Source organism: Xenopus tropicalis, chromosome 1, assembly GCF_000004195.4.
Source record: "Xenopus tropicalis strain Nigerian chromosome 1, UCB_Xtro_10.0, whole genome shotgun sequence".
Taxonomy (NCBI): domain Eukaryota; kingdom Metazoa; phylum Chordata; class Amphibia; order Anura; family Pipidae; genus Xenopus; species Xenopus tropicalis.
In genome coordinates, this window is record NC_030677.2 from 181731097 (window position 1) to 181742981 (window position 11885).

The 11885-nt window shown below is 40.2% G+C and overlaps 1 long non-coding RNA gene across 1 annotated transcript; it reads left to right on the top strand.

The window, feature by feature from the left end:
* Window positions 1–385: 385 nt before the first annotated feature.
* Window positions 386–1823, top strand: LOC116408335. Its single transcript, XR_004220880.1, has 2 exons — window positions 386–491; window positions 714–1823. It is a non-coding gene; the product is annotated as an uncharacterized LOC116408335 (long non-coding RNA).
* The last annotated feature ends 10062 nt before the right edge of the window (window positions 1824–11885 follow it).

An 11885-nucleotide genomic window follows, 5' to 3' on the forward strand; every position in this document is an offset into this window, starting at 1 on the left:
AGAGCCCTAGAAGATCCCTACGTTTGTTTAAGATAGCAGTTGCCATTTTAGCTTGGTCTTCATAGCCTCCTGCTTTTGCAGCTACAGCCATTGTAGCTCAGATTACACATTTCTAAGGGAGGGGGGAGTGAGTTTTATGAATTCTTATGGGAGGGGGGAGCAGGAGAGGGGAGAGAAAAGAGAGCTGTGCAGGCTTTGGCACCTGAAATGTAGGATTTTTCTGAGAGAGGAAGTAAGATAATGAAGAACATGTTTACAAAAAACAAGACTAGAAATCGTGTGTTTCTTTTGATAGAGGACTCAGTGCAGTGTTTCTGTGAGTGCTTATGGGCTGTATTTACATAGACCTTTTCTGATAGGTTTACTTAGTTTTTACCTTTTCTCCTCCTTTAAGATCTGCTTGTTTGGTGAGGTTGCAAAATGAGAAGATCCTCTACCGATATGCCCACCTATCCTTTTTGGCCCTAGCACCAAACAATCAAATCAAAACGGTGGGTATATTCGTTGCTGGGGTAAAGACCCCAGTAACGAGCCAATCCAATGGGAAAAACAAACCTCCCCAATTGAGATCTGGCCAATTATAGGCTAGATATCAGTCAGGTAAACCCTTTGGGGGTTCCCTGTTCGCAGGCAGATAAGCTGCTGAATCGGTCTGAAGGACCTGAATCTGCAGCTAAAATTTGCCCCTGTATGTCTCCTTAACTGTCCTTTAGGCTGGGCACCCTACCTACCATTCTGTGTCCCACGTGTCCATGGATGGCCACATTCTGTTTGTTTGGAGTGACAGCATGACAGCAATTGAAGAGAAGCAGCCGTTATTCTTTCATAACCCATCTACCAACGCATCAAGCACCCAACAACATATTAAAACGGTGGGTATATTTGTTGTTGGGGTATTAACGAGCCAATCCAATGGGAAAAACAAACCTCCCCAATTGAGATCTGGCCCATTATCGGCTAGATATCGGTCAGGTAGACCCTTTGGGGGTTCCCTGTTCGCAAGCATCAAGCACCCAACAACATATTGAATCAGCAAATTCAGTTTTGGTTTCAACAAGTCATCGCTGATCCCACTGGATCACACAATGGACTGTCAAAACTGGCTCCCAAGCTGACATACATGCACTGATGATTGGGCATCAAATTGGCCAAATTATCCAACTAAATCTTGTAATATATATTGAAATTAAAGGGAATGTAAAAGATTAATGGTACTGTAGTCATTACCACAGGCAATCCCCATTGATTGCATATATTCTCAGCATTTGGATAGAAAGAAAAGTATTTGATCAAAGTTTCGAAAAGTTACATTATGTGACAAAACCCTCTTGTTATTATTTATCTTATTACTACAGAAATATTTTTCTGTTGCAGTAAAAGTGGTCAATAGGAAAAGCAGTTGTAGCAACAATTAATGAATTATTGAAGCACTTTGTAAGGTTAAAGGCTGAAATGAAAGAAAAATGATACTGTCAGGAACTGTGTTGATCTTAAATAATTAAGAAAAACATTTCAGCCTGAGAAAACGTCCATCCAGCACCGAGTGCTATCCTCCCACCACCAGCTTGAATACAATTAATGTTTATTGCTTAATGTTGCTGCTGGATTTTGGCAGGTTTCTTTGTACCCAGGAGTTGCCAAATAAATGACATTCATCACTCCATTTGGAAACCATTAATGAATGGATTGGACTGCCACTTGGCACTGTGCATTTGTGAAGAAAAAATGACACAAGATGCCGTTTTATGTCAGTGCAGAGGAATCATTTGAATTTCTACCACCTGTAGGTCTCAAATACTAAAATAAAATTATCTCATGGTCAAGCCACTTCCTACTTTTCTACAATATATTTCTGCTCCTTGGTGGGGTGATTTAATTCTATATTAACTTTAAGTGTGTTATAGAATGTCCTATTCCTAGCAAATTTTCAATTTGTCTTCATTATTTATTTTTTCATAGTTTTTTAATTATTTTCCTTCCACTTCTGACTCTTTCCAGCTTTCAAATGGGGGTCACTGACTTACTTTTTATTACTTATCTTCCTTATTCGACCCTCTCCTCTTCATATTACAGTCTCTCATTAAAACCACTGCCTGGTTGCTAAGGTAAACCCTAGTAACCAGATAGCTGTTGAAATACCATACTGGAGAGCTTCTGAACAAAAAGATAAATGCAAATTGTTGCAGAATATCAATGCTTACATCACAGAAAAAGTTCATTTAATGGTGAGCTTCCCCTTTAATGTTAATTGCCTATGGGAAAACATAAACATCATACATATACGTCATGGAGACGCCCAAAGTTGTCTTGCAACAACAGCATAACTAGTACACAGCTATCCAAACCTGATCTATTGCCTGCCCACTCACTGCCCCTGTCTGCCCACTCCCCACCCCTGTCTGCCCACCCACTCACGTCTCCCACCCACTGGTGTCCACCCTCCTTGCCGGCAGGTAGGGGGCAGCTAGGCTGGGGGCAACTCTTTTCAGATATAGAGGAAACAGAATATGGTCTGGGCCCCCATGTCCCCCAGAGCCCCTTGTGACCATGGGGTCTGCTCCCTCTATAATCTCGCCAGTGCCGCAAAAGTCTACTTCAAGCTACTACGTTATGTGTATATTTTACCACCAGAAATTTACACCAAGGCCCGGTGGTGCAGCACTTGAGAGGGGTGAGTTCTTTACAAAATACATTGATTCACCATATCTCCAACAGTAACAGGTTTACACCTGACATGAAATTATTTCTGTTTAGTTTTCCATAAATCTTTAAATGGCAAATGATCATTAGTGGAATCAAAGGCTCATATATGTACTGGCATCACATATATATTTGCTGATTGTGATTGCTGAATATGGATCTTTGCAGTTCAGCCCATGTTAATTAGGTATGTATGAAGCCCATCACATATTTCTACATTATGTTGATTAGGATTAATAAAGCTGCCGTGGGGTTTTCCCACATATATGAATTAACACAGCATAGTTTGAGTGCAGCTTTGGTGTCTGGGTATTTCTTACTTTTTCACAGACCCACTCCTATTTATATTCAAGTCTGCTTGGTTGCAAGGGACCAACTGCAAATAGTCTTAGAATATGTCTACATCATAATAAAAGTTCATTAAAAGGTGAGCCACCCCTTTAAGATTAGGCATTTCAGGAAGGGCAACAGACATTTAGTAAGATCACCTCTCCAAAAGCTCAGTTTTAGATTTGGCATGATTTCCATGTTTCTAGAAACACTTTTATGATATTGTACAAAATTGTGCACACTAGTTGTCACTTTGAAAATAGCGCTCCTGTAAGGTGTTTGGGCTTTTGGGAACTGAAACTGTAAATCCACTTGCTACGTTTTTTTTTCCCTGGCCGCATGGGACTGGGTTAAAATTAACAGAGCACTACACTGGCATTACAATCCCAAGCCTGGGAATAAGGTAACATGGCAGTGCAATGCTCTGTTAGCAATTTTCCAGCCAGTGTTGTTTTTTTTCTAAAAGGAGCACCAGCAACAAGTGGATCAGGGCACAATGTGGTAAGTGGACAGAGTCGGACTGGCCCACCAGGATACCAGGAAAACTCCCGGTGGGCCCAGGTGTCAGTGGGCTCTCTTGCTTCTAACTATTTTGCCAATTGCATGATCATTCCCTATTTCTGTATAGAAAAAAGAGATGGAAGGATAGAGAAAAGAGACTTGGATAATAAAAAGGTTGAGGGAGGAGAGGAGCAATCATAGTTTAGAAAGTGGGCCTATGGTCCAAGGTTTTCTGGTGGGCCCCTGGTATCTCAGTCCAACACTGTATGTGGGTCCACTAGAGTCGACAGAGACCCATGCCAATATGCTCCTCATCCAACAGGATTTTGAAACCTGACCAATTGATATCTGGATGAGCTTTGACCAGATATCATTTAGGCAGGCTGGTTGGTGGCCCCATACATGGGCAGATAAGCTGCTGAATTGGTAGGAAGTGGGCAAATCGGGAGCTTAAATCTGTCTGTGTGTGGTCACCTTTACATGTACCTGTGCTCAGCATAAGGCCAAATAGGGCTTGTGTTGCAAATCCATTCTGGCTGTTGTTTTAATAAAAACAAATCTATAGGTTTTGTTGTATTGTGAAGACAAGTTTTCATTTATACATAATCCCACCTCTTTGGTTTTTAAAGGACTTTGTGGGGGGAATATAATATAAGTATAATATTGAAGTGGTGGCCGTGGTTTTAACAACCTATACAATGTTATTCTCCTATTGAACAAACAAGAGCCCTGAAAGGCTGACTGTACAATACAGAAACTCTGTGAGCTGTTAAAGGGCCAGCAGCACCAGGAAAAGAAAACTCCCTAAAATAATTTACATATATGGATCTGTCAACCCTTCAGGGCATATTTAAACTTGAAGCTGGTGCTAGGCAAAGGTGTGGCAGCGATGTGGAAAGGGAATGATGTGGAAAAATCACTCGGATTCAGAACCAGGGTGGTTGCAGTCTCTGTGTAAATAGTGTACTTGGTCTGCACTTTAAAAAATTTGGCACCAATTCTAGAAAGCATAATACTAGAAGGAATTCATGAATATGTATTATCTAAGGCTGAACCTCATAGACTAGGTATAAGTTTTGTGCAGACAACAAGTAAAGAGTACGCTCAAATATTTTTAAAATAAAGGGGTATTGAGAGGCCTTGAAACATTGCCTTGTGGCCACTAAAAAGAAGGCTCCTTAATCAATTTGCACTGTGAAGTTTACTTGTATGTTACAGTTAAACTAATTCTTTACAAGGATTTTTCAACTGTTTTACACCCAATTAGGATTATCTAGGAGTTATTTTGCACTCATCTTTGAACAGGTCAAACATGATTGAGCTCATAAGCAATGAAAACCAACACTTTTACTTTAAATAAATGATTTTTACACAAGGTATTTTAGTTTTTTGTGTTACTGGCACTTTAACACCTTCCCTGTCTGTGGTGGCATCCACCGGCAGAGGCCAATCCAATCAATGCTGCCGTTCAACATGTATTTATTAGAAGTGTCCCGGAATTTTCAAGTGATCTGGTATTTTATTCATGAGTTCCCTGTGTGGTGGAACTCCAAGAACTCCAAGATGACTTTTAATATCCTCATATTTTACGGGGATCCATTATTTATTATAATACGCAAGTTTCAGTGAGTCATGTGACAGAAATTACATCACAAAGCCCCAATTATAAATGATGACATCACTAAGCTCTATTTTTCAGAATTTAATTTACAGAACATTAATTGCTTTTTTTATATATAGTCCTGAAGACTGCTTGAGTCTATGCTGAAACGTTGAATTAAACACCATTTTTTTGCTTCATACAAGTAATGTGAGTACGGTTTGTTTGTGCTTACTATATAGATTTCAAATAAATTATATATAAATATATATAATTTATTTGAAATCTTTCTTTATTGAACTTTTGCATAAAAGAAAAAGTGAGGTGGAAAGACAGAGATTGGAAACAGTGTATTTACATTACATGGCATAAGAATTATACACATTCTCATTTTGTCATTACAGAACACTATTTTCTTGGGGTATAGGGGGATTGTTAGTAAGAGTTGGAGTGAGGAATAAAGATAGAAAAAGGGACCTGGCACCCCCATTCATTGGGTTTATTACATGTAGGTTCTGGGAGTTCCCAATTTTATTAAGATATTGGGCTTTCTGTGAAGATTTGTTGGCAGATCTACAGATATTGTGCTCTTCTCCATGCCATCCACAATGAGTTATTTTAGGTTCTACGTAGTATGTCCGTGTCTAGTCTCTCTCTTTCATTCTTATATTATTTTCCCAATATACTGTATATTTAATTTAGAAACTGTAAAGAAAATATATAGAACAAAGCCAATTTATTTGGCTTGTGTTAATAGACATATATTGCCCCTTTAAATCAAAGCAAAGATAACTGGGTTAAGCACAATCAAGTGACAAAAACCCCTGCTTTTTTCCTTTTAATTTTTTCAGCAACTGGTGTAAAATTGTAGAAAAATATCTTAACTAGCAACTTACTTGAACACTAAAGAGGCACTTCCTAGTGTCTGCTATGGTATTTTATTTTTTTATTCTGGCTGAAATACTGTAGCCTATGGGCAAAGGCACAAAGGGCATTTTATCACCTTTGAGAAATGGTGGTCACTGGGGGATTTAATCACTTGCTCCCTGCCTGACCAATCATGTTTTCGCTCAAATATGCTCACTGATATTCACATGATACTAAGACGGACCTGGCAGAGATTGAACATTATTCAACATTATCATTTATGGATAGTTATGTGTGCTATTGGCATTCTGAGTCCCACAGAAAAAGGAAACCAGTATATAATGTAATATTGATATCCTGGCTATTGTTGTGTGCAAGTATTTAATGTAATTGTGTAATCTATGTAAATAAGGGTTGCAGATTCTATGTCAGCTCATTAGAAAGTTTCCATTGTGAGATGATCATTCATTTCCTTTCAGGGAAGCCTGGATTGACTCGTGTCATCTGCCTGAGAATTTGGCAGATCACTAAATCTCACTGTCCCTCAGGCATCAGAAATTAGACAGTTAAGTCGGTCGGGCAGGTAATCAATTATGACTGTGAAATTCTATGTTAGATCGAATAAAATTACTAACAAAAGATATAGACTTCTAATTATTGGTCATGTAACATAATACTTGTGAGCAGAGTCAAAGGCCAGGCACGTATCATAAAATGTGGAGGGCTATATAATTTTACAGTGTGGGTTTTCACTTGTGCAATAAAAGTCTAAAAGAGTGTTTCTGTATTTGAGTTCTGAACACATATGGTTCAGCCTTGCTAATTGGATGCATGTACATATTTTCTGCCCCATTAGTTGATTACACATTCAGCCTCAGCAGAGGCAACTCATCCAAAATCAAGCTGCCAGAGCTGCTCACTGGGTGTCCTTTTTTTTTTAGACAGGCTCAAAGTCATCGATAAGGGGGAGTCCAGACATAGAATTAAGTAAGGGTCCCTGGTCTGTATGGGGGATCTATTTAACTTTGTGATTTAACTTTGTGATTTCCAGCTGTCATTAAGTTGGCCATACATAGGCAGATTTAAGCTGCCAATTCCTGTCATGTGTATGGTGCCCCCTGATGGCCTCCCAAGCAATATCTGGCCAAAAATCGGGAAATGTCGATTGGGCAAGTATAATTTTTCAGTCGGATCGAGAACCACATTGGCTCACTGATGCAGTCCTTGCTCCAATAGCTCATATGCCTGTCATTCTTATGCAATTGATTGGCCCTAGGGCAAAACAATCAGATTACACAAAATCACCCACCTTTGGTGGGGAAAGATCTGCTTCATTTGCAACCTTGCTAAATTAGCAGATCTTATAGTATAAGGCCACCTTTGCCAGTCAAAGAGATGGAGCAGCAATTGTATAACAGCAGGGGTGACACAGGGTGGACATTCCTGCTCTATAAAGAAAAACATATATAACGTAATTGTTGCACATTTTACATACCCTTTGTGATTTTAGCATAATTTGTTCCAAAGAGGTTCCTTTGATGATAGGTGCCCAGGACAAATGCCCTCTCTGCCCTAACCTAGGATGGCCCTTTTCTCTTGCAGCCCCTGCAGGGAGAATGGTTCCCAATAATTTTTGAGATTCCTGTAACCTGCTGTATCACCCCTCCCTTCCCAGAGCATTGTGGTTAGAGCTGAGAGAGGGCTGCTGGGAGATCAGAAATAAAAGCAGTCAAGCTGAACTGCACACAACAAAGAAAGGAAGCCAGCGGCATGCTGAGATCCTATCACTAGGGTAGTGGGGACCCTAAGGGGACTTACCAAGTTGAAAATGCACAAACATAAAAGACACATAATGTGGATCAGAAAAACAAATTGATTGTGCTGACGTGTGATATTCATAAAAGCAAAGAAATGTCCCTTTAGAGTGTAAGCTCTAAGGGGCAGGGACTTCTTTAATGTAACTGCCTTTGTATTTATTTATATTTATTATTGTATTGGATGCTGTTTGTTCAGTTAATGTGTTGTTTTGCTGCATGTATAGGTAGTAATGTGTAAATAAAAATATACATACATAATAGATAACCTCCAAATAAATTCTAGTTTTAGGGCAGAGTAAAGGGGCTTTTACCCAGGGCCTCAAATCTCAGGCTGGGCCCCTTGGCCAGTCTATGGCCTTTGTAAAAACACAGGTTATATACAGTATTACGAACACCCGCCTGAGGTCCTCCAGCTATGGAACAACTCCCAGCCTCTCACAGACAAGGGACAAGAACTGCTTAACTGGAGAGTTTCAGCTAGGATTTATATGTGTTGGGTTAAAACCTATATAAAAGCCACATGCGGAAGGGTTAATTAATTATGTATTCAGATGTACACTGCATGGCTGTGCAGAGCTCAGTGCAGTCTGCATCAAAAATAGATGTTAATTAGCCATGCAAGTTGTCCAGTGTATAAAGGCTGAAGTGATAACCATAACTGCAAGGTTGACATTTCTGCCCATGTGAAGCCACCTCTGTAGAAAAGCTTTTAAGATCCAGTTAGCAAAAAAATTGTATGTTTGCTGCGTGCCTGCTGCCATGTAAGGGTTAAGCAGATGAGTGGGGGAGGCAGTACATGGTATGAGCTGGAGGCAGTTAAGTTGTATGTTTGTACAGAGGGTGGGTGTGGCATCTCTTTGCTTACTGCCCCCCTCTCTCTGGTATGTAATGTAGGCTAGTGAAATGTGTATTGGGGGAAAGGTGTACGGCTGACTTGCATCTTTATGAGCTGTGCAACTCTCCTTTTGCAGACTGACAGGCAGGGTTTTTTTTTTATAGCCCAGTGGTATTGTTTCCTTTCTCAATTTAACTCTTTTCTCCCTGTGCAGAGCAGCATGGGATAAAACTCTGCCTTTCTACATCACATTAGTAGTGGTCTATGTATTAAACCAAAAGAGAGGAAATTCTGCAAGTAATGCTTCTGTGTTCTGAGTGACAGTTCTTTTATATCATATGATCTGGTCTTTATAATCATATGTGCCTATGTGGCCCCTTAACAATGTTCCATTAGACTGACCAAAGGCCCAATTCTGGGTATATGTATGGTCACATATAGAGTCGCTCTCTTATAAATAGAGACAGATAACTGGGCCCAGACCAGTGTATTGGTGACATTGGCTATGCACTTATTTTTAAAATGGGGCAGCCTTATAATATTACTACACGTGGCTGTAACTTGCTAGCCCTGGAAGATTTTTGATGGTTTTTCTGTTAAACACACACAAAACCCAATGGTTTGCCAAGACTGATAGAAAAGAGAAAGGCCTTTTATAGCTAAATTGCTGTATGTTTTGCCCCATTTCCTTAGTAAATGAGCTATTAAACACAACATTGTAGTAGCCATATTGTGGCAGGGCTGGAGTGGAAAGGCGGGCCATTTTAATACATGGGCAAAAGTGGCATCTGGCATAACGTTTGGCAGAAGCATCCCACAGAGATGGTAGACCCCTACTTTTTATCATCTGTAAAACAGCATGCAGGATTTCTTTGCATTTTTCTTGTGGGGTCCCTATTTTGTCATTTATTTGCTCCCATGGCTGTTGGTCCAGGGTGGCACACCTGGGCATCATGTTTTCTTTCCTGATTTATTGTGTTGACATTTACATGCTTGACTTATGTTCTGTCACAAATATCTTGGGGAAGTAGGGCCCATCAATGAAATCTTCGCCCAAGGCCTGTTGGTACCTTAAAGTGACTCTGTCCAGAGGATTTCCTGTTTGGCCCCAGTCAGGGACAATTCCCATTGCCCTTTTCTTATTTTCCTGTGCATGTAGTTATGATTTGCAAACTCATTGTGACTCAACTGCCAGTGAAAAATACTGCAAGTCTTGTCCATGTGTGCCAGTGTGCAGTGTACTTAGTAAAAGAGCTTGCTAAAATTGCAGTTATTTTGCACAACAAAACAGACCAAACATGCAGTTTTAATGTGTGGTGTAATAACTGTCTGGTCCACTCTTGGCACTTTTTCAAGCCTTCTTCCACCAGTACTAATAGCAATATAGAATACAGACCTTTCAATGGCTGAATGTCAAAAAGGCTTTGGTCAAAAATGGGAGTTACATGGAGAAAATTATTTCTTTACAACAAAGAACTGTGTTAAACATTAATGTAGTTTTTTTAATGTAGTTTTTTTTTACGCCACTTTATGCCAAATTGTCTTTTAGATCCTTCAGACTGTAAGCTCTTGTGACCAGGGCTCGCTGATGCCATTTGTTTGTTGTACACTATTATAAAATGCTGCAGAGCTTGCTGACATTTTTCTAATAAATGATGTTGATAAGAAGACTTACACAAACTTAAGGTCCCCATACACGGGCCGATTTTAGCTGCCGATATCGGTCCTTTAGACCGATTTGGCAGCTAATCGGCCCGTGTATGGGCACTACCGACGGGCCTGCCCGACCGATATCTGGCCTGAAATTGGCCAGATATCAATTGGGCAGGTTAAAAAATCTAGTTGGATTGGGGACAGCATCGGCTCGTTGATGCGGTCCTCGGACTGACTTTGCCTATACCCGTCGGGCCAAACGATCGAATCAGCCTAGATTCTCCCGATATCGCCCACGCCAAGTGAGCAGATCTGAAGGTGTATGGGCACCTTTACACAAGTCGTATGACAAATTGGTATGATCACAGATGGTACACATTCATGAATGTCTTCCACAGAATGGCAATATCCCCTTTTCTATTTATAAAGTTTAACATTCTTGTTACAAACAATATTTTCTCCTCTGCCCTTAATATTCTGTGCAATAAAATGCAGATGGGCTCTGCTCCACCCAGAGTGTGCACTGAAAATCATTGCATGTTGGCGAACACGCATGGTAGATTTTGCTGGCGAAATCCTTTGTGTTTGCTCTAACATGCAGATTCCATGCATTGCAGGAGTTAAAAGAACATTATTCACAAAAGACTTACACTGTGGAATTAAATTGTCATTCACAAATGCCACTTTAATGAATATGGAGTACCAAATTTCTCAATGCAAATCTGGAGCACAATTTACCCCAAGTTGAATTGTTTTTATGATATTTTGCTGGAGTTTATAGTATCAGATGGAAAGATGGAGTTAATCTGGTGAGATTGCTTTATTGGGGTGGCAGTAAAAGAGTTGGTATGCAGGTGATGGTGAATTTGACGTTTGACAATTTTTGATAACATTTTATGCCAGTTTAATGTTAAATTCATTGTGATGCCAATGTTTGTGAATTCCCACCCTAGAGTAAGTAATGCTACTAGGTTCAACAATACACTGACCTATTTCACTACTACACAGAGTGCCTACATAAATGTTTTCCCAGTGCTATAGGGGTTACTAAATAGTGACAAGTGACCCGGTGGCGGTGGCATTAGTGAGGGTGTCCTTACACTAAGAATAATCATTTTAGTGAGGGTGCCCATAGGCTTAGAATAATACTGAGTACAACAGCAGTAATAAGTGTACCTCACCTACCATTGCCACTTTTCTGAAACAGAAAAAAATACCAGCCTTCCTATATTTTTATCTTTTCTCTCTCTCTTTCCTCATTTACCAGTAGGGTGGCAACCCTTGTGTAGGGCAAACCGATAATGTTAGTCAGGCTGTAGGTAGGCAATGGGTAATAACATTAGTGAGGGTCACCTAAACCTGAGAGCAATATGAATCAATGTACTGGGCAACAGTGAGCTTGCCCCTGGCCTAGGCCTAACAATACTGGCGAGTAGTGTGCCCCAAGCCTAGCAATGAAGCAGATCCACTCCACAGTTTGTGCCTGCCTGGGCCCAGCGGCAGGAGTGGCAGCCATTAGAGGGAACAGCCAGTTGTTTAAAAATCCTTCTAGACGGTTTCAAATCCCCCCTCCTCCCCCCAG